The sequence below is a fragment of the Ursus arctos genome, unplaced genomic scaffold, assembly GCF_023065955.2.
Source record: "Ursus arctos isolate Adak ecotype North America unplaced genomic scaffold, UrsArc2.0 scaffold_20, whole genome shotgun sequence".
Taxonomy (NCBI): Eukaryota; Metazoa; Chordata; class Mammalia; order Carnivora; family Ursidae; genus Ursus; species Ursus arctos.
Genome location: NW_026622875.1, coordinates 25,147,501 through 25,169,827, shown reverse-complemented (window position 1 = coordinate 25,169,827; position 22,327 = coordinate 25,147,501).

Here is a 22,327-nt window from a genome sequence, read left to right as displayed (position 1 = left end):
TTGCTGGTGATCCGTAGAGTTCCTTGGCTTGTAGCTGTGTCAGTCTCTACTTGTCATACGGCATTCTCCTGGATTAGGGCCCACTTGAGTGATCTCATCTTGAGTACACCAGCAAAGACCGTATATCTGAAGAAGGTCACATTCATAGGCACCAGGGATGAGGACTACAATGTGTCTTTTTTGGGTGGACACAAGTCAACCCATAACAGACCCTTCTGGGAGTCTACTGAAAACTGCGGTTTCTCTACATAAAAATGCACTTGTGTACAGAATACAGCATTTTGCAGGCGATTTTAGGGAGTTCACAGACTTTCGAAGCCTGTGCAGACTATCTAGGACTTGCTACTCAAAGTGTGATCCAGCAGCAGCAGCATCACCTGAGAGCTTTTTAGAAATGCACAGTCTGAGGCCCCAACCTAGATCTGCTACATCAAAATCTGCATTTTGATGTAATTCCTCAAGCGATCTGTGTGCACATCAGAATTTGATAAGTCCTGTAGCCCCCAGACAAAGAATCACTTCTCTCTCTTTTTCTCTTGTTCCATGTCTGATTTATGGCTGGTAGTATCAGGCTCACCTGCCCAAATATTATCCCCAACCTTTCAACACACCTGCTCCCACTGCAGCCTGGCCAGTGTTCTCTCTGCCCTACGTAGACCATGTCCCTTCCCTCCTTCCTTGCATGGAATACCTTGTCATCACTGGCAAATATTCCTCAGCACCTCTGACTCAAGGCAGAGTGTTACCATCATTTATTCAACTTATTTTGAGCAACTCTTGTCTGCTAGGCCCTGTATAAGGAAGTATATGCTGTCGTCTTGTTTCTGAAAGAGCTCCCAGCTGCTGCCTCTCCTCTCTGCTGTGTCGGTCTGCTTGCCCACACTGAGGACTACCCAGCTCTTCCTGAGCACCCTCCTTGGAACTATGGCAGCTATGGTTTTTCTAAAGTGACTTGAAATGCTCACTGCTGTTGAATGGGTGAAGTTGGGTGCTGGTGGGGCAGAAGAAAAACAATGTTAGAAGTTGCTAGCAATTTTGTTCTAAGAGTTATCCGTTCATTCTTGGGGTAGACTTCATTTGGGAAAAATCTCTAGAATGGGTCTTTTTATTATACAAATACAAGGAGGTGAGTCAAATTGCTGAATTTGCTGAATTTATAGATTTGCCTTTTAAACTTATTTTGAGAATTATTTTTCTTAAATATATTTAATGAATGTGAATTTTGTTGAATATAGTTTATGAATATTTGTAATGTTTTCCTGAATATATTCAGGTAATATAGTTTTCCTGAACTGTCCATCCAACTGCCTTTCCCCCTTCTGCCTTTCAGTCCCTTACCCTATACATTTCCTTGTTTTCCCATTGTACTCATTTTCTTCTGACACAACATAGCATTTATTATGTTTATTATCCTATGAAGGCAAGAATGTTTTGTTCACTGATATTTCCCAAGTTCCTAGAATAAGGCCTGGCTCATAAAATGTACCCAGTAATATTGTTGAATAAATGGTTATATACTTTTTCTGAATACAACTAAAAGTATGCATTTCTTTTTTTTTCTTTTAAGATTTACTTATTTATTATTTGAGAGAGAGAGAGAGCGAGCAAGTGTCAGCATGGGGTGGGGGCAGAGGGAGAGGGAGAGAAATCCTCAAGCAGTCTCCCCTCTGAGCGCAGAGCCCAGGGTGGGGCTCCTTCTCATGACACTGATATCATGACCTGAGCTGAAATCAAGAGTTGGACGCTCAACTGACTAAGCTACCCAGCATCCCTATGCATTTCATATAAAATATTCTTAGGTTATACTTATTTATTTTTTATATTATTCTAATATATAAGTCATTTTACTATTGACAACATTTTAATATTTATAGATTGTTTTACAAATTTCATCAAATGACCAATTCACTGAATTTACCAAATGACAAATGTACTGATTTATAAGGACTTTTTACTGTGAAGTTTACAGCAATTCGAGATGGTTTTAATATCTTTGGAAAGATTCTGTGAAGTGTTAACTTACAGGTTTTCACTTTGTCTTCCTAACAGTGTTTTAAGAAATGTTCCCTCCATTCGTGTCTGCCCCAGCTGGAGGGAGTTGGGGAAGAAACAGGGGTTCTTCTACAGGAGAAAGTTAGCAGGGGTGAGTTGGTGCCCAGCCTAGCATGGGCTGCTGATCCTGGGGGAGTGGAGGCTGCAGGTCAGGTGAGGGGTGAGGTAGGGTGGGTATGGGAAGATGGGGCACAGAGATGGAAAGCTGAGGACAGATGACAGGGTGAAGACACTGGCTCATGGCTCCCAGCAGCCTCTTAGGTCCTGCCATTTCTTCCAACACAGATTTTCAAATTTGCTTTCAGCGAATTGACCTGGAGCACCCATTGTTGTGGAGAGAAACTATGAATTCACCAAAAATCTGATTATAGTTGCTTCAGCCTGAGATGTTAGGTATTCTAATTATTAATGCAAATTGGATAAAACGTGCATGGGAACATAATCTTGAACCTTTAAAGAAATGCTTTTTTCTCCTCTCTAAATGTAGATACCCTTTAGACTGTTCTATTGGGTCCCATACTTGATGCTATTTGAGCTTGACTGGCTCACACTCTGTGAAGCATGCTGCCCCTTGTGTCTGGGCCATGTGTGGGGTTTCCCCTTAAGGGAATAAATGTTCCTCCATGGGAGCTCCTCATTGGTTTGGATTGGAAAATGGAAATCTTTGTCTCTCTTGAGGATAGATGGGGCACTGGACTCAGGTGAGGAGGGGCTGGAGATTTCTACGGGTGCCTGTTCCAGTATTTGATATGCAAGAACTAGTTAGGACCCCTGAGGCAGAGTTGTCCTAGTGAGTCCCAGGGTTACTTCTTATGAGAGCAGTGGAGGAGCCTGCATCCCTGTTTGGATGGAATTGGGGCAAGAGAATTGTGATGGCTGGAGAAGTCATCAAGTGGGTATTATGAGGAAACAGCAGAGTTGCAGAACACCAGTGGGTGGGAGCAATGCTCTCTGTCAGAGGCAACAGATGATTATGGAGACGGATCTAGGGAACATGTGAGCCTTCCGTGGGGATGGACAGTAGTGGCAGCTGAGACTGAAGAGGCAATTTGTCTCCAGGCCACAGCCTCCAGGAGGAGGACTCAAGATGGACTCCAAGGCTCATGTCATAATTTATTTATTGCTGTATCAGAGGATGGAAACGTACAGAGATGATCTCGTGATAAGTAGGGTGAGGTCTGTGATGGCACCCTTGCACTTGGCTGTGTAATTCTTGAGAGGCAATGATGATGGGGAGCACTAGACCTCTGGATTCAAAGGCCCCCTCCATCACTCACTAAGCTTTGCTTTGCTCAGCTGTACTTAGCCTGGTGGTGTTGTGAAGATTAAATGTAATTAAATTATGTGTTGTGAAGCTCTTGGAGCAGTTTCTAGCCCCTGGAAAGCCTCTGGAATAGCCATTTTTGCGGTTACTACTCTGAGTTTTCCTTGTAGAAAAAAAAAAAAGCATGAGTTTTGGAAACAAACTACTTCAACAATACATATTTCATTAAGTTTTCATGGGAGCCTATGAAGTAGGATGAAAGAATTGACAGAGAAATACACTCAAAGTCACTTTCCAGTGGGGAGACTTTCAGTAAACTGCCCCCCTCCGCCCCCAGGTGATGTTAGCAATCCCTCCCAGGACCCACAAGAAACCCATGAGTCCTAGGTCACATTTAGGGACCTCATTCTCATAAATATACACTTCTCTGCCAGACTGGGGCTATCTGAGGACTCTTATGGAGCCTGGATCAGATCTTGTTAATTTTATATCATCCCCAGCATCGATCCAAATCTTCATCATATTTATTTAGTGAATACATGAATAGGCAGACTTTTTAACTCTTACTCCTGATTAAGATCATATTATTAACACAGAGAGGAGAAAATTGAGCTTTTTCAAATCTCACTCAGTCTTATCTGTCCTTTTTGAATGTGTAGCTAAATCTGTCTCACAAAGCCTTACCCTGTACCACTCCTCTAGTTTTAAAGAAGTGCTCTCTTGGAGGCTGACTTGGAAGGCCTGGCTGATTCCCCAACCTGTAATAAAATGTATGTATAAAGATAGCAATGTTGTCATACAATTTAATTAGTGCATCATTCAGACATTTGGACCAATGCCTGGCTCTTTTTTTGTGTGTTCATTTCGCTTTTAGTCTAACTCCCACATGAAATAAACAAAAAGGCTAATTGCTTTTGGATTTTAGCACTGGGTGAAATACCTGGATTCATTATGTGATTCATATTTTATATGTGGATGAAGGGTTATACTGGTAAATGAAAAATTCTAGGATGACAGCTGTAATACTTAAAGCAAGGCAATGAAAGGTTTGGTCTCCCAAAGGTAGCATATGACTCCATCTGACATGTTCCTAGTTTTCATAGCAGCGTAAAATGTTTCCACATTGATGAGAACATTGTCTCAGGCTGGTAAGATTTTATATCTCATTACTCTGAACAGTGGTGTGCTGGTAAATGTTTAAGAACCAGCTTTCCAGGAAAAAAGAAGAAGTCCTGATTTGTAGTGTTTACCAATTTCCAAGGTGTAAATATTCCCATCATGTTAATTTCAAACCACTAATGAGGAGTTGGGAAGAGATGCACATAAATGGCTCTCATCAGCCCATCTGAGCTGTTTTGTTTTTGTTTTTTTTCCCCTGATGATACAAGGGGGAGGTAGGCCTGGAGCTCAAAGCCTAGGGTGGGTTTTCCAGTAGTTTCTGTAAGATGTCTGGTGGGGACAGTCAGGGGGCAGCGGCTTCCTTATCCCGAGCGCATCTGGGGCAAGCAAAAGAGGATGGCCCTCTCCAGCTCCCTGGAGAATGAGGGTGGTGGATGAAAGAAACTTCCTTCCGTCTTGCATTTTCAAACGTGCTTGACGCAGTTTGGTTAGGACATGCGCATGGCCTTTACTGTCAGATAGGCTGTTTGCTGCCGCATATTTCCCACATTCATACAATGAAGGACTGGCTGGGGAATTTGCAGAGTGTAATGGGCTTTGAAAGAATTTGCACAGTGCATGGCATTTAGTAAATGGCAGTTGCTAACCATGTGGGGACTGAGGTAGTAGGAAAGAAGAGGGGGCTCACCCCACCCAAAGCTCAGTGTGCCTTTTGTGCACCAAGTGTCCTGCTGAGTGCTGGATTATAGAGAAAATTCGGGCCTAGGCCTTGTATTTGGGGCTGGCTGCATATGGGAGACCCCTGTGGAGTGTGGTTTGGATTAGTCACAGAACCTGCCTCTTTCTCATTTCCCATGACAGTAACTGCATGATTATTACACTCCAATCAGAGTTTTGGCTCCAGCTGCTTGGCAGCAGATGTACAGGCCACCTGGGACAAACAGGAGTTTTTCTGGTGGTCCTCCAGGCATGGCACATCCTCCAGGGAGCTAGAAGTTTGAGTCCCTCAGCCACAGAACCAGCACTGTCATCTGGCAGCTTCCCTAACAGATGATTGCAGCATGTGAATGAAGAGTAAAGTTGGGCTTTACCTGAAGTCTCAAAGAGAATTTGTGAAAATGATGATAACTAGTATGGTTTATCCCTTATCCTGTGCCTTCTCTTCGGCTCTTCTATCCACTGCTCCTGAAGGCCTGGTTCTGAAAGTGTCCCTCTTGGCCCCTGCTCAAGGGAACTCGGATAAGTCCTTCCCAACCCAATCGACCATATCCTGCCATGCCAGCTAAATTCCAGGACCTGGTCTCACTCCCACGTATTACACTGATGGAATAGTCCTTCCACTGGTTTCCCAAGGGAGTCTGTGAATTTGGAGTCCAAAAACCTCCCAAACCCAGCCCTGCCCATGATGGTACTGGCTCAAAGTTCAAGTGTATGATTTTCTTGCCAAACAACCAATTGAATTTGTGAGCATTTACAAAAATATTGTGACTGAGAGAAACATAAATCTTCCAGGGGGAGAACACAGTGTGCGTTTTGCATGTGGGGAGTCCTGAATGACTGGGGGCCAGAGGGCAGCCTGTGGTAGATAGCCCTCCATGACCTCATGTCCCAGTATTTTTGCCCTTCTACAATCCTTTCTTGAGTGTGAGCTGGACCTGGTGACTCAGTTCTAACCAATGTAATCCCGTAGACATGATGGGATATCTCTTCTGAGGTTAGTTTACAAAAACACTGACTTCTAGCTGCTAAGTCTCTCCTGCTCTCTTAGAGCTCTCACTGCAGAGAGAGCAAGTTGCCATGTTGCAGGTAGCCCTATGGAGATGCCACATAGCAAGGAACTAATGTACTCTACCATCAGCCATGTCAGCTCTTATATGAATGAGCTTCAAAGCAGGTCCTTCCCCCACAAAACTCTTCCCTCTTTCAAACTGAGTTTAGGATGGCCGTGGCGCAGATATATGATACTTGCTAGATAAAAAACATGGATTTTCATTTCTTGAAAATTGCAAGCTTTTACTCATAAGCTAAGGAACCCTTTCTATAATTAGTAACTATTTTAAACCAAGGACTCAAAAAATTAAATTTTTTTTTCAAAGTACTTTTAACAATACCTAGTGGTCGAGGCAGGGCATGACTTATAAATGGTATCTCCTTAGAGCTAAGTTTTTAATGGGTACTGGAACTCAGAAAGCACTACAATTAAACTCCTTTAAACACATTCCAGAATCCAGGCTTGTCACGGGCTCTGCCTGGCTGTATGACTAATTAATAAAATTATCAAAGTTTCACTGTGTAGAATTCAATTTTGCAACAAGCATTCTTTCCAAATTATTATTATTTCTCTCTGTCAAGGTTGATATTAAAAGCTATCCTCAAACAATTCATACCCCTGGCTGATGGCCCAGGTGACATTTGCTCAGGGTTGGTGATAGATACCCCAGTTCCTTACCAGTTGGGCAGAACATCTTTGAGGTGCATTGTATCCTGCTTCCATGATGTCCCTGCTCAATTCAGCCCCAGTGGGCCACTCTGGTAGCCTTTACATGAATGCACCCTGTACTGGCTTCTTTCCCTTTCCTGTCTTATTCTCCATATCCTTACCCATCTGCTTCCTGGAACCACTGCCCAAATAAACTACCAGCATTCAAATGTTTTTGAGGGCCTGCCTCTGTAGAGCCCAACCTAAGACCATATTTAATGTTGTCCATAGTCCTGGCTCTCAGTAGGCATAACTTTGAGAGCTTAGTGTGCTGTACAAAGCACTGTACAGACACTTGATTAAGCTGTTGACTTGTTTCCTAACTGATTTTACTACTGCCTCAGTCCTGAGGTGTTGGTGAGAAAGCAGAGGTGCTCAGCCTACCACCCTTACCTTAGAATGAAGTTCACTTGGGGAGTCCACACTTGCCTCCAGCCACAGGGCAGACCCTCATCTTTCTCACTGGGAATGAATAACCCTGGAAGCCTGAGGTGCCACTGGGGAGGATGCAGTGTAAAGGACAAGGCTTGGCACTTGGAATTGAGAGATGGATCTTGTGGCCCTGGCCTTGACATTGACCAGTGGCAGGTTGGACAGATCACTAAAACTCTGTAAGAACTGGTTTCTTCATCTAGAGAATAAAGGGGCTAGGCAAGGTCAGCTTTTCTTAAAATGTGTTCTCTAGAAACAATGGCTTCTCTAGATGTTTTCTGAAAAAAAAAAACAAAAAAAAAAAACAAAAACAAAAAACCAAAAAAAACTCCCTGCTTAAAGAAATGTGGGAGATGTTACTTTCCAAGCCTCCTCTGGTAGATTCACAACACACATGTGCATGTTAAAGACTGAGAGGAGTCTTGCATGAAATAAATATTTTTAACATTATTTAATCTGGTGTTTCCCACACTGTTTTTGTCCACAGAATTCCTGTTAGGCACAGCACCTATTAACGTCCTGCAGAATTACTGTTAGAAAGAACAGGGACTCCCGAATTCATGGCCAGAGGACTTTCCAGGACTGGTGTTTGAGTGACTGGAATATCTGTTAAAGGTATGAGAAGAATGTGTGGTGCTGTAACTAGCATGTGAATCTATGGAAGAATAGTTCTGGGGAAAGACTAAAGATAAGTTTAAGGCCAGACTCCAGACTCTGTGGGCATACCTGATTATTCTTTCTGAGCACCTTTCTGGTCCTGAGACCAGCAAGGAGGCTTTCTGTAACTTTGTATAAATGATAGGGCTGGGAGGTAAATGGCAGGGAGAAGCAGGTGCAGAGCAGTGGTTTTCAGTGCAGAGGCCCAGGGACTCACACTCTCCTTCTCCACTTTGACCAATGGGGATGCAGATGTGCTATCTGCTTGTTTCTTGGGTTCTGCTTTTACTAGTGTTTCAAGCCTTAAGTGTTCAGAAGAGCCTAGTGACATCTCTTATTTTTGCTGGCCTCCAGTTCATTCCCCCCATCTTAGTAATAACCCTTCCACTGTCCAGGGGCAAACTTTCCCCCAACACTCAAGCCATGTGTTCAGTCTCACTCTCTACAGGGCTGTGATATGACCCAGTCCTGGGGCAATTGGCATATTACATTCAAGGATCAGGAAGGCAGCCAAGCTGGTCAAATGGGACTCAGTTATGGGACCTTTTAATTCTGAATGATTTGGGACAAAAAGCTCTTTGTCAATCCCCAGAATGTGAGCTGGAGATGCTGTAGACTTTACCTGATGAGGCCAGCCAAAGGGAGAAGTCAACACAGAGGCAAGAGGATCAGGGGGAGGGGCCGAGTCCTGTACCTGGGCCAGTAAACATGCTTAAGCCAATTAAAAGCCTTCAACTTATCTAAAAAAAAGAAAACAAAGAAGTGTGGGTCAGTGTTAGAATGTTTGTTTTTGATGAAGATTGGTCTCTGACTTAATGAGGTATAAACATGAGGCAACTTTTCAGATTTCTTCAAGTATCTGGAGAGTTGTTACTCAGGTTAGGGCTCAGTGAGAGTCTCAAAATTAAAAGAGAGGGAAGAAGAGAACTTCCTGTAGGAAAGCTTTCCACTGTGCAGGATATTAAGTCCTACAACTCAGCACTTTTACTCTTTTTGCTCACAGTATTAGCTCAGGCTGCTGTAACAAAGTCCCACAGACTAAGTAGCTTATAGACAACCAAAATTTATTTCTCGCAGTTCTGGAGGCTGGAAGTCTAAGATCAGGGTGCCAGCATGGTTGGGTTCTAGTGAGGGCCCTCTTCTGGTTTGCAGATGACCGACTTCTTGTATTCTCACATGGTGGAAAGAGTGAGCGAGCTCTCTGGCTTCCTCTTACAAGGGCGCTAATCCCATTCATGAGGGCCCCAGCTTCATGGTCTAATCACCTCCTAGAGGCCCCACCTCCAAATACTATCACGTTGGGGATTAGATATCAACATCTGAATTTGGGGGGGAGGACACAGATATTCAGTCCACAACAGTAACTCTTCCTGGAAGTTTAAGCAAGATTGTTTCAGCTGACCTAAAACTCTAGCTGTTTTAAAGTCAGGAAGAAATTAAGACATGGTATCTTCTGAAATTATTTCTTCTTTTTGCTGCTCATTAAGCTGCTTTCTTCTCTCCATCCTCTTCTCTGCCCTTGTTTTTGTTGATGTTGTTTACTATGCAACTCGTACCTTCAACTTTTACCACTGGTTAATTTCATTAGGAGTTTAAAATGGAGAGACCCCAGCTATTTTTTTGTTTTGTTTTAAGCCAGCAGTGTTGTACATTTTAACGCTATTCATTTAATGGTGTACTGTAAATTCATTACTTGTCATATAACAGCACAGTTATTTCCCATTCTTTTGAAAGAGAATTTGGCACTTTACCTTGGATCATTTCATACTTCTTAGAAGGACACACAACAAGATTCAATTTTGACTGTGGCTGGTTTTGTGTACGTGTGTGCACACACTCCTGTGTTTATGTGATCACTTCATTTTCTCTCAGTATAAACAAAAGTGATTGAACTGTTTCAGCCACAAGATTTATCTACTGATTAGAGTCTGGCAGGACCCTTTACAACACTAAACAAGTTGTTCCATGATCATTATTAGGTGATTGTAGTGTAACTAGCTATATTAGAAGATCATATGTTAGAATCCAGGTTTTCTCAGCTTGTCTTCTCCAGTTGTCCTTAGTCCCTGAGTCTCTCATGCTGCAAGTGGAGGAGAGGTTGGAGGCCAGGCTCCCTCTAGGGCTCCTTGCCTAGATTTGACAGTGTGTGGATGCTATGTTCTGTCTGGTGGCCAGCCGGAGCCTCCATGGCCCTTGGGATCCAGCAGCCTGGATTATGAGCTAGAATTTTCCATAATTTAACACCTAATTCCAAAGTGTTTGTCTGTCCCCAGAGCCTCCATATTAGTCCCTTTCTTCATCTCTCTCAAGATGAAAATGGAGTGAACTTTACCCAGGTCACCATGGCTCAGGTGTCTAGCAGGCTCCTCTTCAACTTCCCGTCTCTTTCTGGATAACAGCTCAGCCCCTTAGCAGGACATTCAAGGTCCTCTTGGACTTGGCCCTTGCAGCATTTCCAGTCTTACTCCCATCCCCTCCTCCTGTGTCTCAGCCATTTCAAATGCCATAAAGGGTTATGGACTTTTGGCTGCTTAGTGCTCTCATCCCTGAATGTCTGGGACTTCTCATCTTTTAAAATGTCCACTGTGAAGCCCTACTTGACCTAGCTCAGGTGTATTGGCCGATGACTCCTCTGTGTGAATATATTTCCACAGCAACTGTGGCTATTTAGATAAATTCATTAGCTAATTAATTCAAATATCTCTTTCTTTAAACTGTTAGCTCCTGTGGAGAGTTACATTTCCTTTATCTCTCTGTCTCTAACATCTGGCACAATATCTAAACTGTATAGGAGCTCAGAAGATATTTGTTGGATAAATGAATGCAACAGACAAATAACACTACTGATAGTTTGTGTTAGAAAGAAATCACCATGACAATGTTCTATGTCTTGACTGGGGTTTTCCTCTTACAGGCATGGACATTTGTCAAAACTCGTGCACACTTAAAATTCATGCAATTCATTTTATATAAATTTCACCTAGGAAAAAGTTTTGTAAGTAAACCTTGAACTCTGGTTAACGGTAAGTGTGATGAAGTGTTTAGAAGGTAGTATACTGGTGTCTTCCACTTAATCTGAAATGCACCAAAGAATGGGATGGATTGGTGAATGGATAGGGAAGGTAGATAAATGCATAGCAAATATAGCAAACTGCTGATTGTAGGGTCTACATGGTGGGTATATGGGGTATACATGTCACTGTTCAACTGTTCAATCTGTTCAACTTTTCTACATGGTTGGAAATGCTCATGATAAAATATTGGAAATAAAGAAATCACCAAAGGATGCACTTATTGCTTACATAGCCAGGAAACCCAGAGTTTAGTTCTGGAGCAATATTGTATCTAAAGATAACTCAAAGCTTTACAGGTTAACCAACAACTTAAAATCCCCTGTGCATTCCTGTTCCTTAGTACGGGAAACTCCCAGCAACCTCTCAGTCTCCTACCTGCAGATCTTGCTGTTTATCATTCATAGCATCTGGTCCTACCAGCTTAGTCCCTCCCTTATCCCTGCCTTCTGTGTTAAGGAGCAGCCCCATAGGCAGGACTTATGGACATACCCTGTTCCCCTACTGAGACAGCTTCTTACTTTGTTGCCTTTTTTTTTTTTTTCCTTGAAAAATCTGTTCAGGTGACTCTTGTCCTTTGTCTTTTAGAATCAAGGTTGGGGAAGAAGGTAAGGACAAAAGGTTCATCACTCTGGACCATGGTTACAAAAGGGAAATTTGGGAGATATGAAAAATCTGCACATGAAAAATGTTTATGAGAAGGAATAAATTATCATTTTCTCCTCAAAAACAGAAGTGAGGAAACTGAAGACAATGAATTCTTTCTTTGGAAAAGGAGTATGGTTTCTTCTATCAATATTTTCTTTTCCTCATCTTTTATTATTGGCAGAAAATACATTATAAAAAATAAAAAGTCTGAAAATCTCTTTCCCTTAAAACACGTGAAATACATATATTTGGCTGTCTTTGGGCAGCAGTGTTTTGAAAAAAAAATTAGGTGGCAACAGAATGCATCCTTTCCATCCCTATAAACTTCAAGTAAGCACTCTTTCGGCCTCCAATCAGTGTTTAATCAGCATACCATAACTTTTATGGGACTGAAATGAAACGCTTCTGAGACACTAAATTTCAAATGTTGCTGTAAACTTTGGTCATCTGAGTTTGATTTACATATGATGGCCTCATCCACTGTGATGATGGGGATAATGATGATTGTTGGTGTTGATCATTTGGGGAAATACACATACATAGACACATACCACCATACCCTCCATCTGCTTGGTGTCTTTAGCATATTGGACAGGGAGTAAGTAGCAGAGGTGAATCACAGCTATTGTTATGTATCAAAAACAAACATACTTTATACGAATTTTAAGATATCATCAGTGTATTAGTTAAGAAGCTTTTATCTGAAAGTAACACATGAGCTTAAATAATAAAATTTATTAATTCATGTAACCATAAAGTCTAAGTTTAGGTAAAGTCTAATTTAGAGGTTCATGATGTCCTCAGGGCCCTGGCTTCATTCTTTGCAATTCTCTACATTTTGGCTTCATCATCAAGCTGGCCTGCTTTGTGCTAGTAAAATGACTGGAGGAGTTTTAGACTTCTATTTCCAGAGGAGGAGAGAAAGCTTTTGATTAGGCTAGGAGATGGAATGTGCTGATTTTCTTAGACTTAAGACATGTGCTCACTTTTGGCATCAGAGAGCAGAGTTAGTTTCCTTGGAACCACATGGATCCCCAAATGGATTCCCAGATGAAAAAAGAACAGGAGGGAGGAAGGATATTGGAAAAGTTACCACAAAGTCCACTACAAATCATCAGCTTCCCTCTTGTGACCTTATTGGAAGTCGAGTTTCTTCAATAAAAATCAAGTGATGAAGAGCAGACAGACATTTTCCCTGGCTATACTAACACAAACATCAAGATGCTGAGGATATGAAAGACATTGGAAACATTGAGTGCTTTTTGATATTCCAATTCAATAGACTGTCACCTATTTTTATTTCTGTTTTCCTCACCAGAATGACATTGACATGAATCTAACTCTCTCTCTGCTGGTTCATTTGGCATAGTTCACAGGTCAATGTATATAGAAGGTGTAAGTACAGGAATGGGGCAGAAAGAAGGGAGAGTTGCATTTAAATACATGTTGAAGTGAGTAGAGGACGAGAACGCACATTTATTGAGTACCTATGGCAGTGGGCCAGGTAGGCAGTTAGGAGTATTGTGGCTTTGTTTTTTTTAACAGAGAAAATACTGCAAGTGAAGGATTGAAAATGGAATGGTAAGAAAGTGCCGTAAAAGGTAAAAATGTTCCAGGAAAAGATAAGGGAAGGGAAAATCCCTGACCCAGGAAATGATGGAGCTAGGGTGAGAACAGGACTCAAAAAATATGTGGTTAGTTTGAACTCTGCCTTTCACTGTGGGCTTTCCATGTGGTAAACTGCACAAAAAGCAGAGCAATGCTATGGAAAGATCATTGGGCTGGAAACCAGGAGACCTAGATCAGCCCTCCTTAGACCACTGCCACAACATGTGACAGGCTGTGTGCCCTCTTTGCCTTGAAAGATAATATTCCTTCTCTCTGTGACTTCCTCAAGGGGAAAACATAGTCCAGAGTGAGGACAAAAACTGAAGAAGAGAATTTACTGCTCAGAAGATCATGGACACTCAGTAAAGAAATCTGGCTGACTAGATGGCCAATGAGTTGATGTATTAATATCTATTTATTATCTATCTCTCCACCTGGTTAGCTATCCATGTATCATCTATATTCCTTTCTGGATTTTGCAAGAGTTGAGGATGCATATAGAAACCTGTAAAATAGAGAAATATGAATAAAAAATTTTGGATGAAACAGGATGTAGATATGTGGCCCCAACTTAGTTTCCATAATTGAGCTGTAAGTTTGGCTCTGAGCTTTCTGGCAGATAAAGGAGAAAAAGGAAATTTTACTTGGTTTATAATTTTCAGTATCTATGAACATTACAAATACTAGTTCCTTAGTGTGGGAAACCAAACTTTTTATAGAAATAAGTTCTAAAAGGAAATTTTTCACACAAGGTGTGGAGGACTGGAACGGAAGAGTGTTGAGTGGAATGAAATGAAATGAAAGAAAAGAAACTACGAGTAGTGTGAAAGCTGTGTTTTTGTGCATCTTTGCTCAGGTTAGTACAGAAAGTAGGAGCATTTTAAAGAGACAGTAGCATGAAGCAACAATGGGCTGATGGTGACATGGAATAAGTCTTTCTGGAAAATATTCTCAAGTTGGAGAAATGGTTTGGATTTTGGAAGAGACAGTGATGAAGTTATCTGTCAAATGAGGAGGGCTGCTAACTGCTTATAAGTGTGATTGAGTGTCTGTCCTATCTCAATGTCTAAATGGGCAAGCCTAGGAGGACATGCCTCACCCTTCTCCTCTGCATTTACAATCCAGTTTGCTGCAAGCAGTCCCAGGTGGCTAGCCTAAGCTGGGTCCCTTGGTCACAGCCACACAAGACCTGGAGGGTGGGGGTGGGGGGGCGGATCTTTGGCCTAGAGTTGATCTTCCTATTGGTGTGTCTACTGGATTGGGGCAATGTAACTTGGTTCCTTGAGGCTGTGGCTTTGTGTGTGTGTTGGGGGTGGGGGTCATGGGGAGCAGCAGCAGTAATAAGGGTGAGAAATTATCCTCACAGGCTTTCCTCTGACTGGGCCCACACTGTCTCCACTGAGAGTGAATGGAAATAAGGCTTCCTTAGGGTGTGCTTAGGGGACCCAAGTGAAGAACTCTAAGTCATTCTTTGGGCATGCACTGAGAGAGCAGCACTTCTAGTGCAAACACCGTGACCACTGAGGTGGTTAGTGCCCTCCTAATGGGAAGGTTAATCTCAGTAGACCTATCGGGGCTGAGGGACACAGCCATATCACCAATGAGATTCTTCCCCCACTATTGATCTTGGACAACTGAGAGATGGACTTATTAAGGGAGCCAGCAGGATCTCTCATAGCAGCTTTAATTTGTCTCTCCTTAAATTGAGGATGTGTATAGAAGAGACATTATACATATGCTTCTATATTTTAAGGCATGGCAACCTGTAAAAATATTAAAATGGATGAGGAACATCCTGGGCTCCGACCAATAGATTACCAACTCTACTGTCTTGGGGGAGTCCTAAGAAGGAGGTAGAAGGATGTGATGTGGCAGTGGGAAAGAGGCTGAAAGTTTTCCAATTTCTACAGAAATATCTGCAAATTAATGATCTGCTTTTTATTCAGATGTATCAAATTATGAAGAAATAGTTACAGTCTGACATATCCACGAATGTTCCCTTTTTGTGTGTGGGTGGAGTGATGGGAAGAGAGAAAACGTGTAGACTCATTATGTAATCTAGGAAACAGTAGGAGAGTTATATTCTAAAATTTCATAAAGCAGGAGGCTACAAGTGGAATAGTTCTGGCATATATTCATATGTGACACTCAGTTGCCTTTGGATCTTTTGTGTGTATTTACCTTTCTCAGATTGAAAGTCTGTTGAGGACAGAAAGTGTGTATTTGCCAGAGTAGGAATTTAGATTTAAAGAAGTTAGAGTCCATTATTTCTTAATGTTATTCCATTGTTTCCTTAGATGGATGTTATTATGCACAATTGAACTTCAATTATTGTATTTGTTAAATGGATTTTCAATAATGTTATTTTCCTTCTGTTAATTTTATCTTAATATTAATTTTTATTAATGTTAAATTTTTAAATCATGACAACACTGGTTTTTCCTCTTAGAAATATGTGATTTTATTAATGTTATATATTGTGTATTTATTACTGTTTGGTAGAGGGAAAACTAAAGTCATCACAATCTTTTTGTTCATTGATTGAACAAATTCAAAATTGAAAAGGTACACAAAATTGAAAAAATACAAAAGGTAAACATACCTTGTTTAACACACACATTAGCACTGGGGCATCTTTATAAAAATTATGGGGAAAATTTTTTAAAGATTTTATGTGTGTGAGAGAGAGCACAGAAGGAGAGTGAGAGGGAGAGGCAGACTCCCCGCCGAGCAGAGAGCCCAATGTGGGGCTTGATCCCAGGACCCTGGGATCATGACCTGAGCCAAAGGCAGATGCTTAACTGGCTGAGCCACCCAGGCACCCCTGGGGAAAAATTTTTGTAATAATCAGTTCCTATTTTTTTCTAAGTGGCAGGTGCTTTATATGCACTGTCTTATTTAACCACAACAACTCTTTTTTAAAAGAAAAAGATTTATTTATTTTAGAGAGAGAGAAAGAGAGAGAGCGTGTGCATGTGTGCAAGGGGGTGGGGAGGGCAGAGGGAGAGAAAGTCTCAAGCCAGCTCCACACTGAGTGCGGAACACAATGCAGGCCTTGATCCCACAACCCTGAGATCATCATGACCTGAGCCAAAACTAAGAGTCTGACACCTAACTGACTGTGCCACCCACCCCAATACAACAACTCTTTATATGATATATTATAATCCTTGTTTTAAAATATGGAAGTAAGGTTAGCCAAGTTTGGCTTGTGTTAAATTCAGGTCTGGTTCTAAGACCCAACTTCCTTTATAGTATCACACCACGTCTCATTTAAACTATGAGAAGTCATTTGTCAGCTAGCCTCAATGTTTAGTGCCTTCAAATCAGTCTGAATAGGCCAGATTTTTTTGTGGTATGTTGTGGTGACAAACGTCCTCCAAATCTCAGTGGTTTAAAACAACACAGTGCCATTTCTCCATCTGCTATGTATCAATTCTGCTTCACGCTGTCATTCTTCCAGGATCCAGCAGACAGGGCAGCCTTTCTCTGGGGGACTGCCCAATCTTTAGGCGGAAGGCAACAAAGAGCATGGAGATTGCACACTGGCTCTTGAAGTTTCCACTTGGAAGTTATAAATTACCTGAGTCATATGTCACTGGCCAAAGCTAATCACTTGGCCAGATGAGACTCCATGGTGCTAGGGAAGGGTAGTTCCAAAGGGTAGAGCTCCAAGTATCCCTCCCTTTCCCAAATTCAGTTCTGGGTAAAATATACATGCATAATCCAACCTCTATGCATGCATTGTGACCTTGGGCCGCACATATAATGGTACAGCTTTGGGCAGATTATTTAACAATTCCACATAATAATACCACAGAGTTGTTGTGAAGATTAAATGAGAAAACTGCCTTTCTTTTTTCTATGTACATTTTTCATTGAAAAGTATAGAATTGAGGACATACTGTATATATAATTTCACATTCTGCTTATAAAGTTAATGTTATTTCATAAACATTTCCCCAACTTATTATAAACCCCTTGTAGGAATCCTTATTATATTAGAATAGTATTACAGGACACATTCTAAAGTAAGATATACATTTCTATATAAAAGGGCATTTTGCATTTGTAAGATGTTCCCAATTTTCAGTGGCTCCTTATCATCCAAATAGGTGCTACTTCATTAAAGGAAGAAGTGGAAGCCCAGGCTGGAATAGCCCCCAACCGTTCCCCGGTGAGATGAATCCAACTTCCCACCGAGGATGACACACTCCAGCACACATTCGCTTTTCCAAATAAAGGTTCTGAGGACGTCTCCCCAAAGAACACAGAGTGCGCAGTGCTGTTTTGTAGGTCAAGGAGAAAGCCCTAAGGGATATTAAAAAAAAAAAAAAGAAAAGTAGTTACCAAAGGAAGTGGATAAATTGAAACTGCTGCATAGAAAACACTTGGTCACTGCAGCTTGGATATTAGTGATGGGTAAGGAATGAAAAGAAGATAATTCACTGTCCTTAAACAAGTTTAGAGGATCATGAATATGAGAGAACACTAGCACACCTCACTTCTCTGGCCATGCTCCGTGCCGCGGACCATCTATTTGTGGGCCTTGAAGAGCTGGGACCTTAAAAATAAAATTTTCAGGGTGTCTGGGTGGCTCCGCTGGTTGAGCATCTGCCTTCGGTTCAGGTCATGGTCCCAGGGTCCTAGGATCGAGCCCCGCATCGGGCTCCCTGCTCAGCAGAGAGTCTGATCCTCCCTCTCCCTCTGCTGTTCGCCCTGCTTGTGCTCTCTCTGTCTCTCTGTTAAATAAATAAATACAATCCTAAAAAACAAAACAAAAAACTTTCTATCAAAGCTATTTTTAAAAAGTATTAGTTCTCTGGCTTTAATTGCCATGCCTCCCCCCTTTCTCTAACACACAGGAGAAGGAGTGGAGGAGCGCCTAAGAGCTAGAGGCGATGTAAAGAACCTTCCATTGATTCATTCATTGTTTTGCTCATTCACTCTCTTCTGAAGCATTTATCCAGGGCTATGCTGGGGGAGATGGAGATGACCTAATACAGTCCCTGACCTCAGTTGTTCCCTGTGTGGAAGAGAAGTCATGCAAACAACTCACATTCACCACAGAATGATCGAGTTCGTTACTGGGGACTGTGGGGTTACAGAAAAGGGACATCTTGACCAGCTTGGCAGAGTCAGGGAAGGCTTCCAGAGAGGTGGTAGTTAGTCTAGGACTTGAAGAACTAGTGGAGGTTGTGAGCATTCCCCACGACAGCCCCCTGGCCACCTGTCCACCTAAAGGGACCCCGTGGCTTTCTGGCCCACTGGTGGGGAGGGGATCCCACATCTGAACTTTTGTGAGGTGAACTGAACATATTAGAACACTTTGAGCTGGAACAGGGAGAGGGGACTGTGCTGGGGAGCAGGCAGCTTTAACTCTTAGGCTCTATTGACACTGTGTTTAGGCTGATGGGGTTCTCAAGGGTCTTCCAAAGTGTTTGAACAAATGTTCCCAATTTGAGAGTAAAACAAAACCTGCAAAATAAAAATATATGCCTAATTTATATAATTTATACATTATTATACATTTGTACAGAATTTATAGAAAACTATACACTAAACAGTGCATCATCATCAGCCAGTCTACGGCGCATGCTGGGTGTAGTATGAAGCTGTGATGAAGTTGTGCAGTGGGCCCCAGGCCTGCTGCTAAAAGCTGGAGGCAGCCGTGGGCCAGGAGACCTAAGACCTTGTATGCGCCCAGCTCTCCACACAGTAACTATGTGACTTTGGGCAACTTATTAACCTCTCTGAGGACTCCGTTTTTTCTTTTGCCCAGCAGGGATAATGCTATCCACCTGCCTGCCTCATAGGGTGGTTGTGAAGCAACCAGATGACAGATGTCGATGTACTTTGTAAGCTGCAAAGCCCCATACAAACTCAAGCCGTCTTGCCTGGCCCAGACTCTGGCAGGCTCGGCAGGCAGGTGGTTCTGCTCACAGCCGACCTCTGATGGATGTCCAGACTTCCCTGTCCACAGTTTCATCTCCCCTAATGTGGAGGAAGCAACACTGGGGACAGTTATTCTGGACTCAATCCTGACTGGCGAGGGAGAATGGGTTGGTGGTGTGGAATAGATACATAAGGCTCTCTAGTTCACAAAGCGTTTCACATGCATCACTGCACTTAGCTCTTCCAATAACCCTAAGTGGAAATTGAGGCTTGCTCGTAATCTTACGTCCATGAACCGAGGAGCCACAACTCTAACCCAGGCTTCCAGATTCCATATCTTGTGCCTATTCCCAAGTGACCTTGCTCCGTGGGAGTTCATGAAAGGGGAAGAAATATCCAGACAAGGTCATGGATTGAGGAAAACCGTCCATCAACCTACAGGTCCAGGGACTGCTAGGTTATTTTCTTTTGATGGAGGCACAGGGAGGGAGGAGTGCTGGGACAGATGTTGATGACAAACCTAAGTGAGGCACATCTTAGCCAGCCTTCCTTGATGGGAAGGGAGCCTCCCCTGGGGAAATAGAAGGAAGGACCCAAAGACTAGAACCTGAAGTATTATCATCAGTGCAGTGGACAGGGAACTGATAGCCTTTGGGTCAGACTTTCCCTGAGTTCAAATCTTGGCGCGCCCATAGCTGCATGCCTTGGGCAGGTCCCATTACTTCTTGGAGCCTCGTTTTTTTCATCTATAAGATAGATGCTAAAATCATTTTCCTATGAGTAACAAATGAGATAACACATGTCAAGCTGCTAGTTCAGTGCCTGGCATATATCTGGTGTTCAATAAGGTAACTACCAGCCCTCAGACATTGGCAGTACTGAGTCCAGCAGAGGCCCTGCCCGGAATACTCCAGGAACCGATGAGTTGTAGAAGGGAGGCCATGCTGCCAGGCACCTGATGACCGCCGCTCTGGCACAGCGCACGTTTCTTACCTCCTGGCTCTGGCCTTTGGCATCTCAGAAAATTTTCTGAGAAGCAGTCTTTATTCGTTTTCTCTGCCTCCGCACGCCCCAGAACATAGACTGTATGCACAGGAACTGCCGCATGCTCTGTCTTTCCATGGCCACAGCTGCCTCCACAGTCAACGCCTATCATCACGGCAGTGTCCAGGGTAGGGGTTAAGCACTTGGGCTTGAATCCTTGCCCTGCTGCTTACCAGCTGTGGAGCTTTAGGCAAGTAATGTAACCTCCCTGTTCCCAGTTTCCTTATCTATAAAATGGGGTCATACTGACAACATAGACATGGGCCAGTTTATAAACGAGCTAATACATGTGGGACACTTAACACAGAGCCTGACATACAAATACATGCTAAGTAAATATTAGCTCTTACAGTTGCTGTAGTTTATTGGCTGATTTTTCTGTTCTTCTCTTCCACAATTTATCTAGCCCACATTAAGTGGAATAATCTTCAAACACTGGCTTCTGTACAATATCCTTTTGCCTGAGACTCTAGAGTGGTGGCCCACTTGTTGCCTTTAGGTATGATGCCAGACTGCTCATCTGGCGGCCAAACGCTCCCACTGCCCTCCCTCCCCACCATCTCACCCTCCTCATGCCCCACCAGTAGGGCTTCCCCTCATTTCTCCCTCAGGCCCTCTCCTGAGAGCCCATGCCACTGACTCCAAGGGGGAATATCCCCAGGGCTCCATATTTGGCTCAGTTACCTTCTTTTTTCTCTCACTCCTGTTAGGTAAGTTTAGCCAAGCCTGTGGCTTCAGTGACGTAAGGAAAATCTTTTTCTGGTTTGATTTTTTTGTTAGTTTGTTTTGTAATTTCCACCATTAGTGATTCATTCTTTTGAGTTTAAGCATTCATTGTCCCTTCTCCAGGATCCTCTTTTAAAATGCAAGTAATTGGGGCAGCTGGGTGGCTCAGTCAGTTAACCCACTGCCTTTGGCTATGGTCATAATCTTGAGGTCCTGGGATCTAGCCCTGAGTTGGGCTCCCTGCTCAGCGAGGAGCCTGTTTTGCCCTCTTCCTCTGTCCCTGCCCTCTGTTCGTGCTCTCTCTTGCGCTTTCTCTCTTGAATAAATAAATAAAATCTTTTAAAAAATGCGAGTAATTATGGAAGTCCTAACTGATTCAATCTTTACCTACACTGGGAGGAAGGACTTAAGAAGCTAACACCTTAGTTATAGCCCATCCTGTCCCTGGGCACTGGGGTCTCTGCTGAGAAGGCACTGAAGTGGAGGTGTGGGGGTGAACATGGAGGAAGGGGAGACAGGCGCGTATTGCCCCGTTTTGTTTCAGAATGGTCGGAGATGGGCACGGGAAGAGAATGGATAAAGAGGAAAACTCAAAAAGCTATTGTCTATAAGGGGATGAAAGGGGAATGGTTATTAAGACTATTAGATCGAAGAAGATGCTTTAGGGAATCACACAATTACAAGTTTAAACCAAAGGGCAACGCCTGGACAGACTAAGGCTTTTAAAGGAGCAGCCCTTTCTGCAAAACCCTGGGTCCCCTTTGAATCAAAGAGAAAATCCTATAAAAATCTAGGTCTCATTCCTAGTTTGTTCTAAATAAATATTCAGAGATGTGATCAAAGATTTATATATGAGTATTATATAAATTAGTTTTATATCATCATAATATTATATATATTAGTTTTAAAAATCTAAAAATATCATAATTGTTGAGGAGTAAGAAACTATTTAATGAAATATTGAATAGACGATCCTCACATTGAAATCTTTCACGTTCATTGAAATCAGACTTGAAAGAATATTTAGTGACATGGGGAACTGCTAATGGCGTAACATGAACTAAGAAATTAGGATATGCTATTTAACAGTAAGTATTACAAGTGAGAGTGATGCCTATAACCTGCTCTCAACTTTCCTGTGAAAAAGTTGATCTCTAAGAAATACGATAAAACTGTCAAAAGTACATGAAGTCAGCTTAGCAAACTGTTATTTATTACATAAATGCAACAGATTAGAAACATTTTATTGAGATATAACATAAAACTATTGCCAATTCTAAGCTCCTACAACTGTATGCATTCGGTGTTCATGGAAAAAAGATCAGAAGGAAA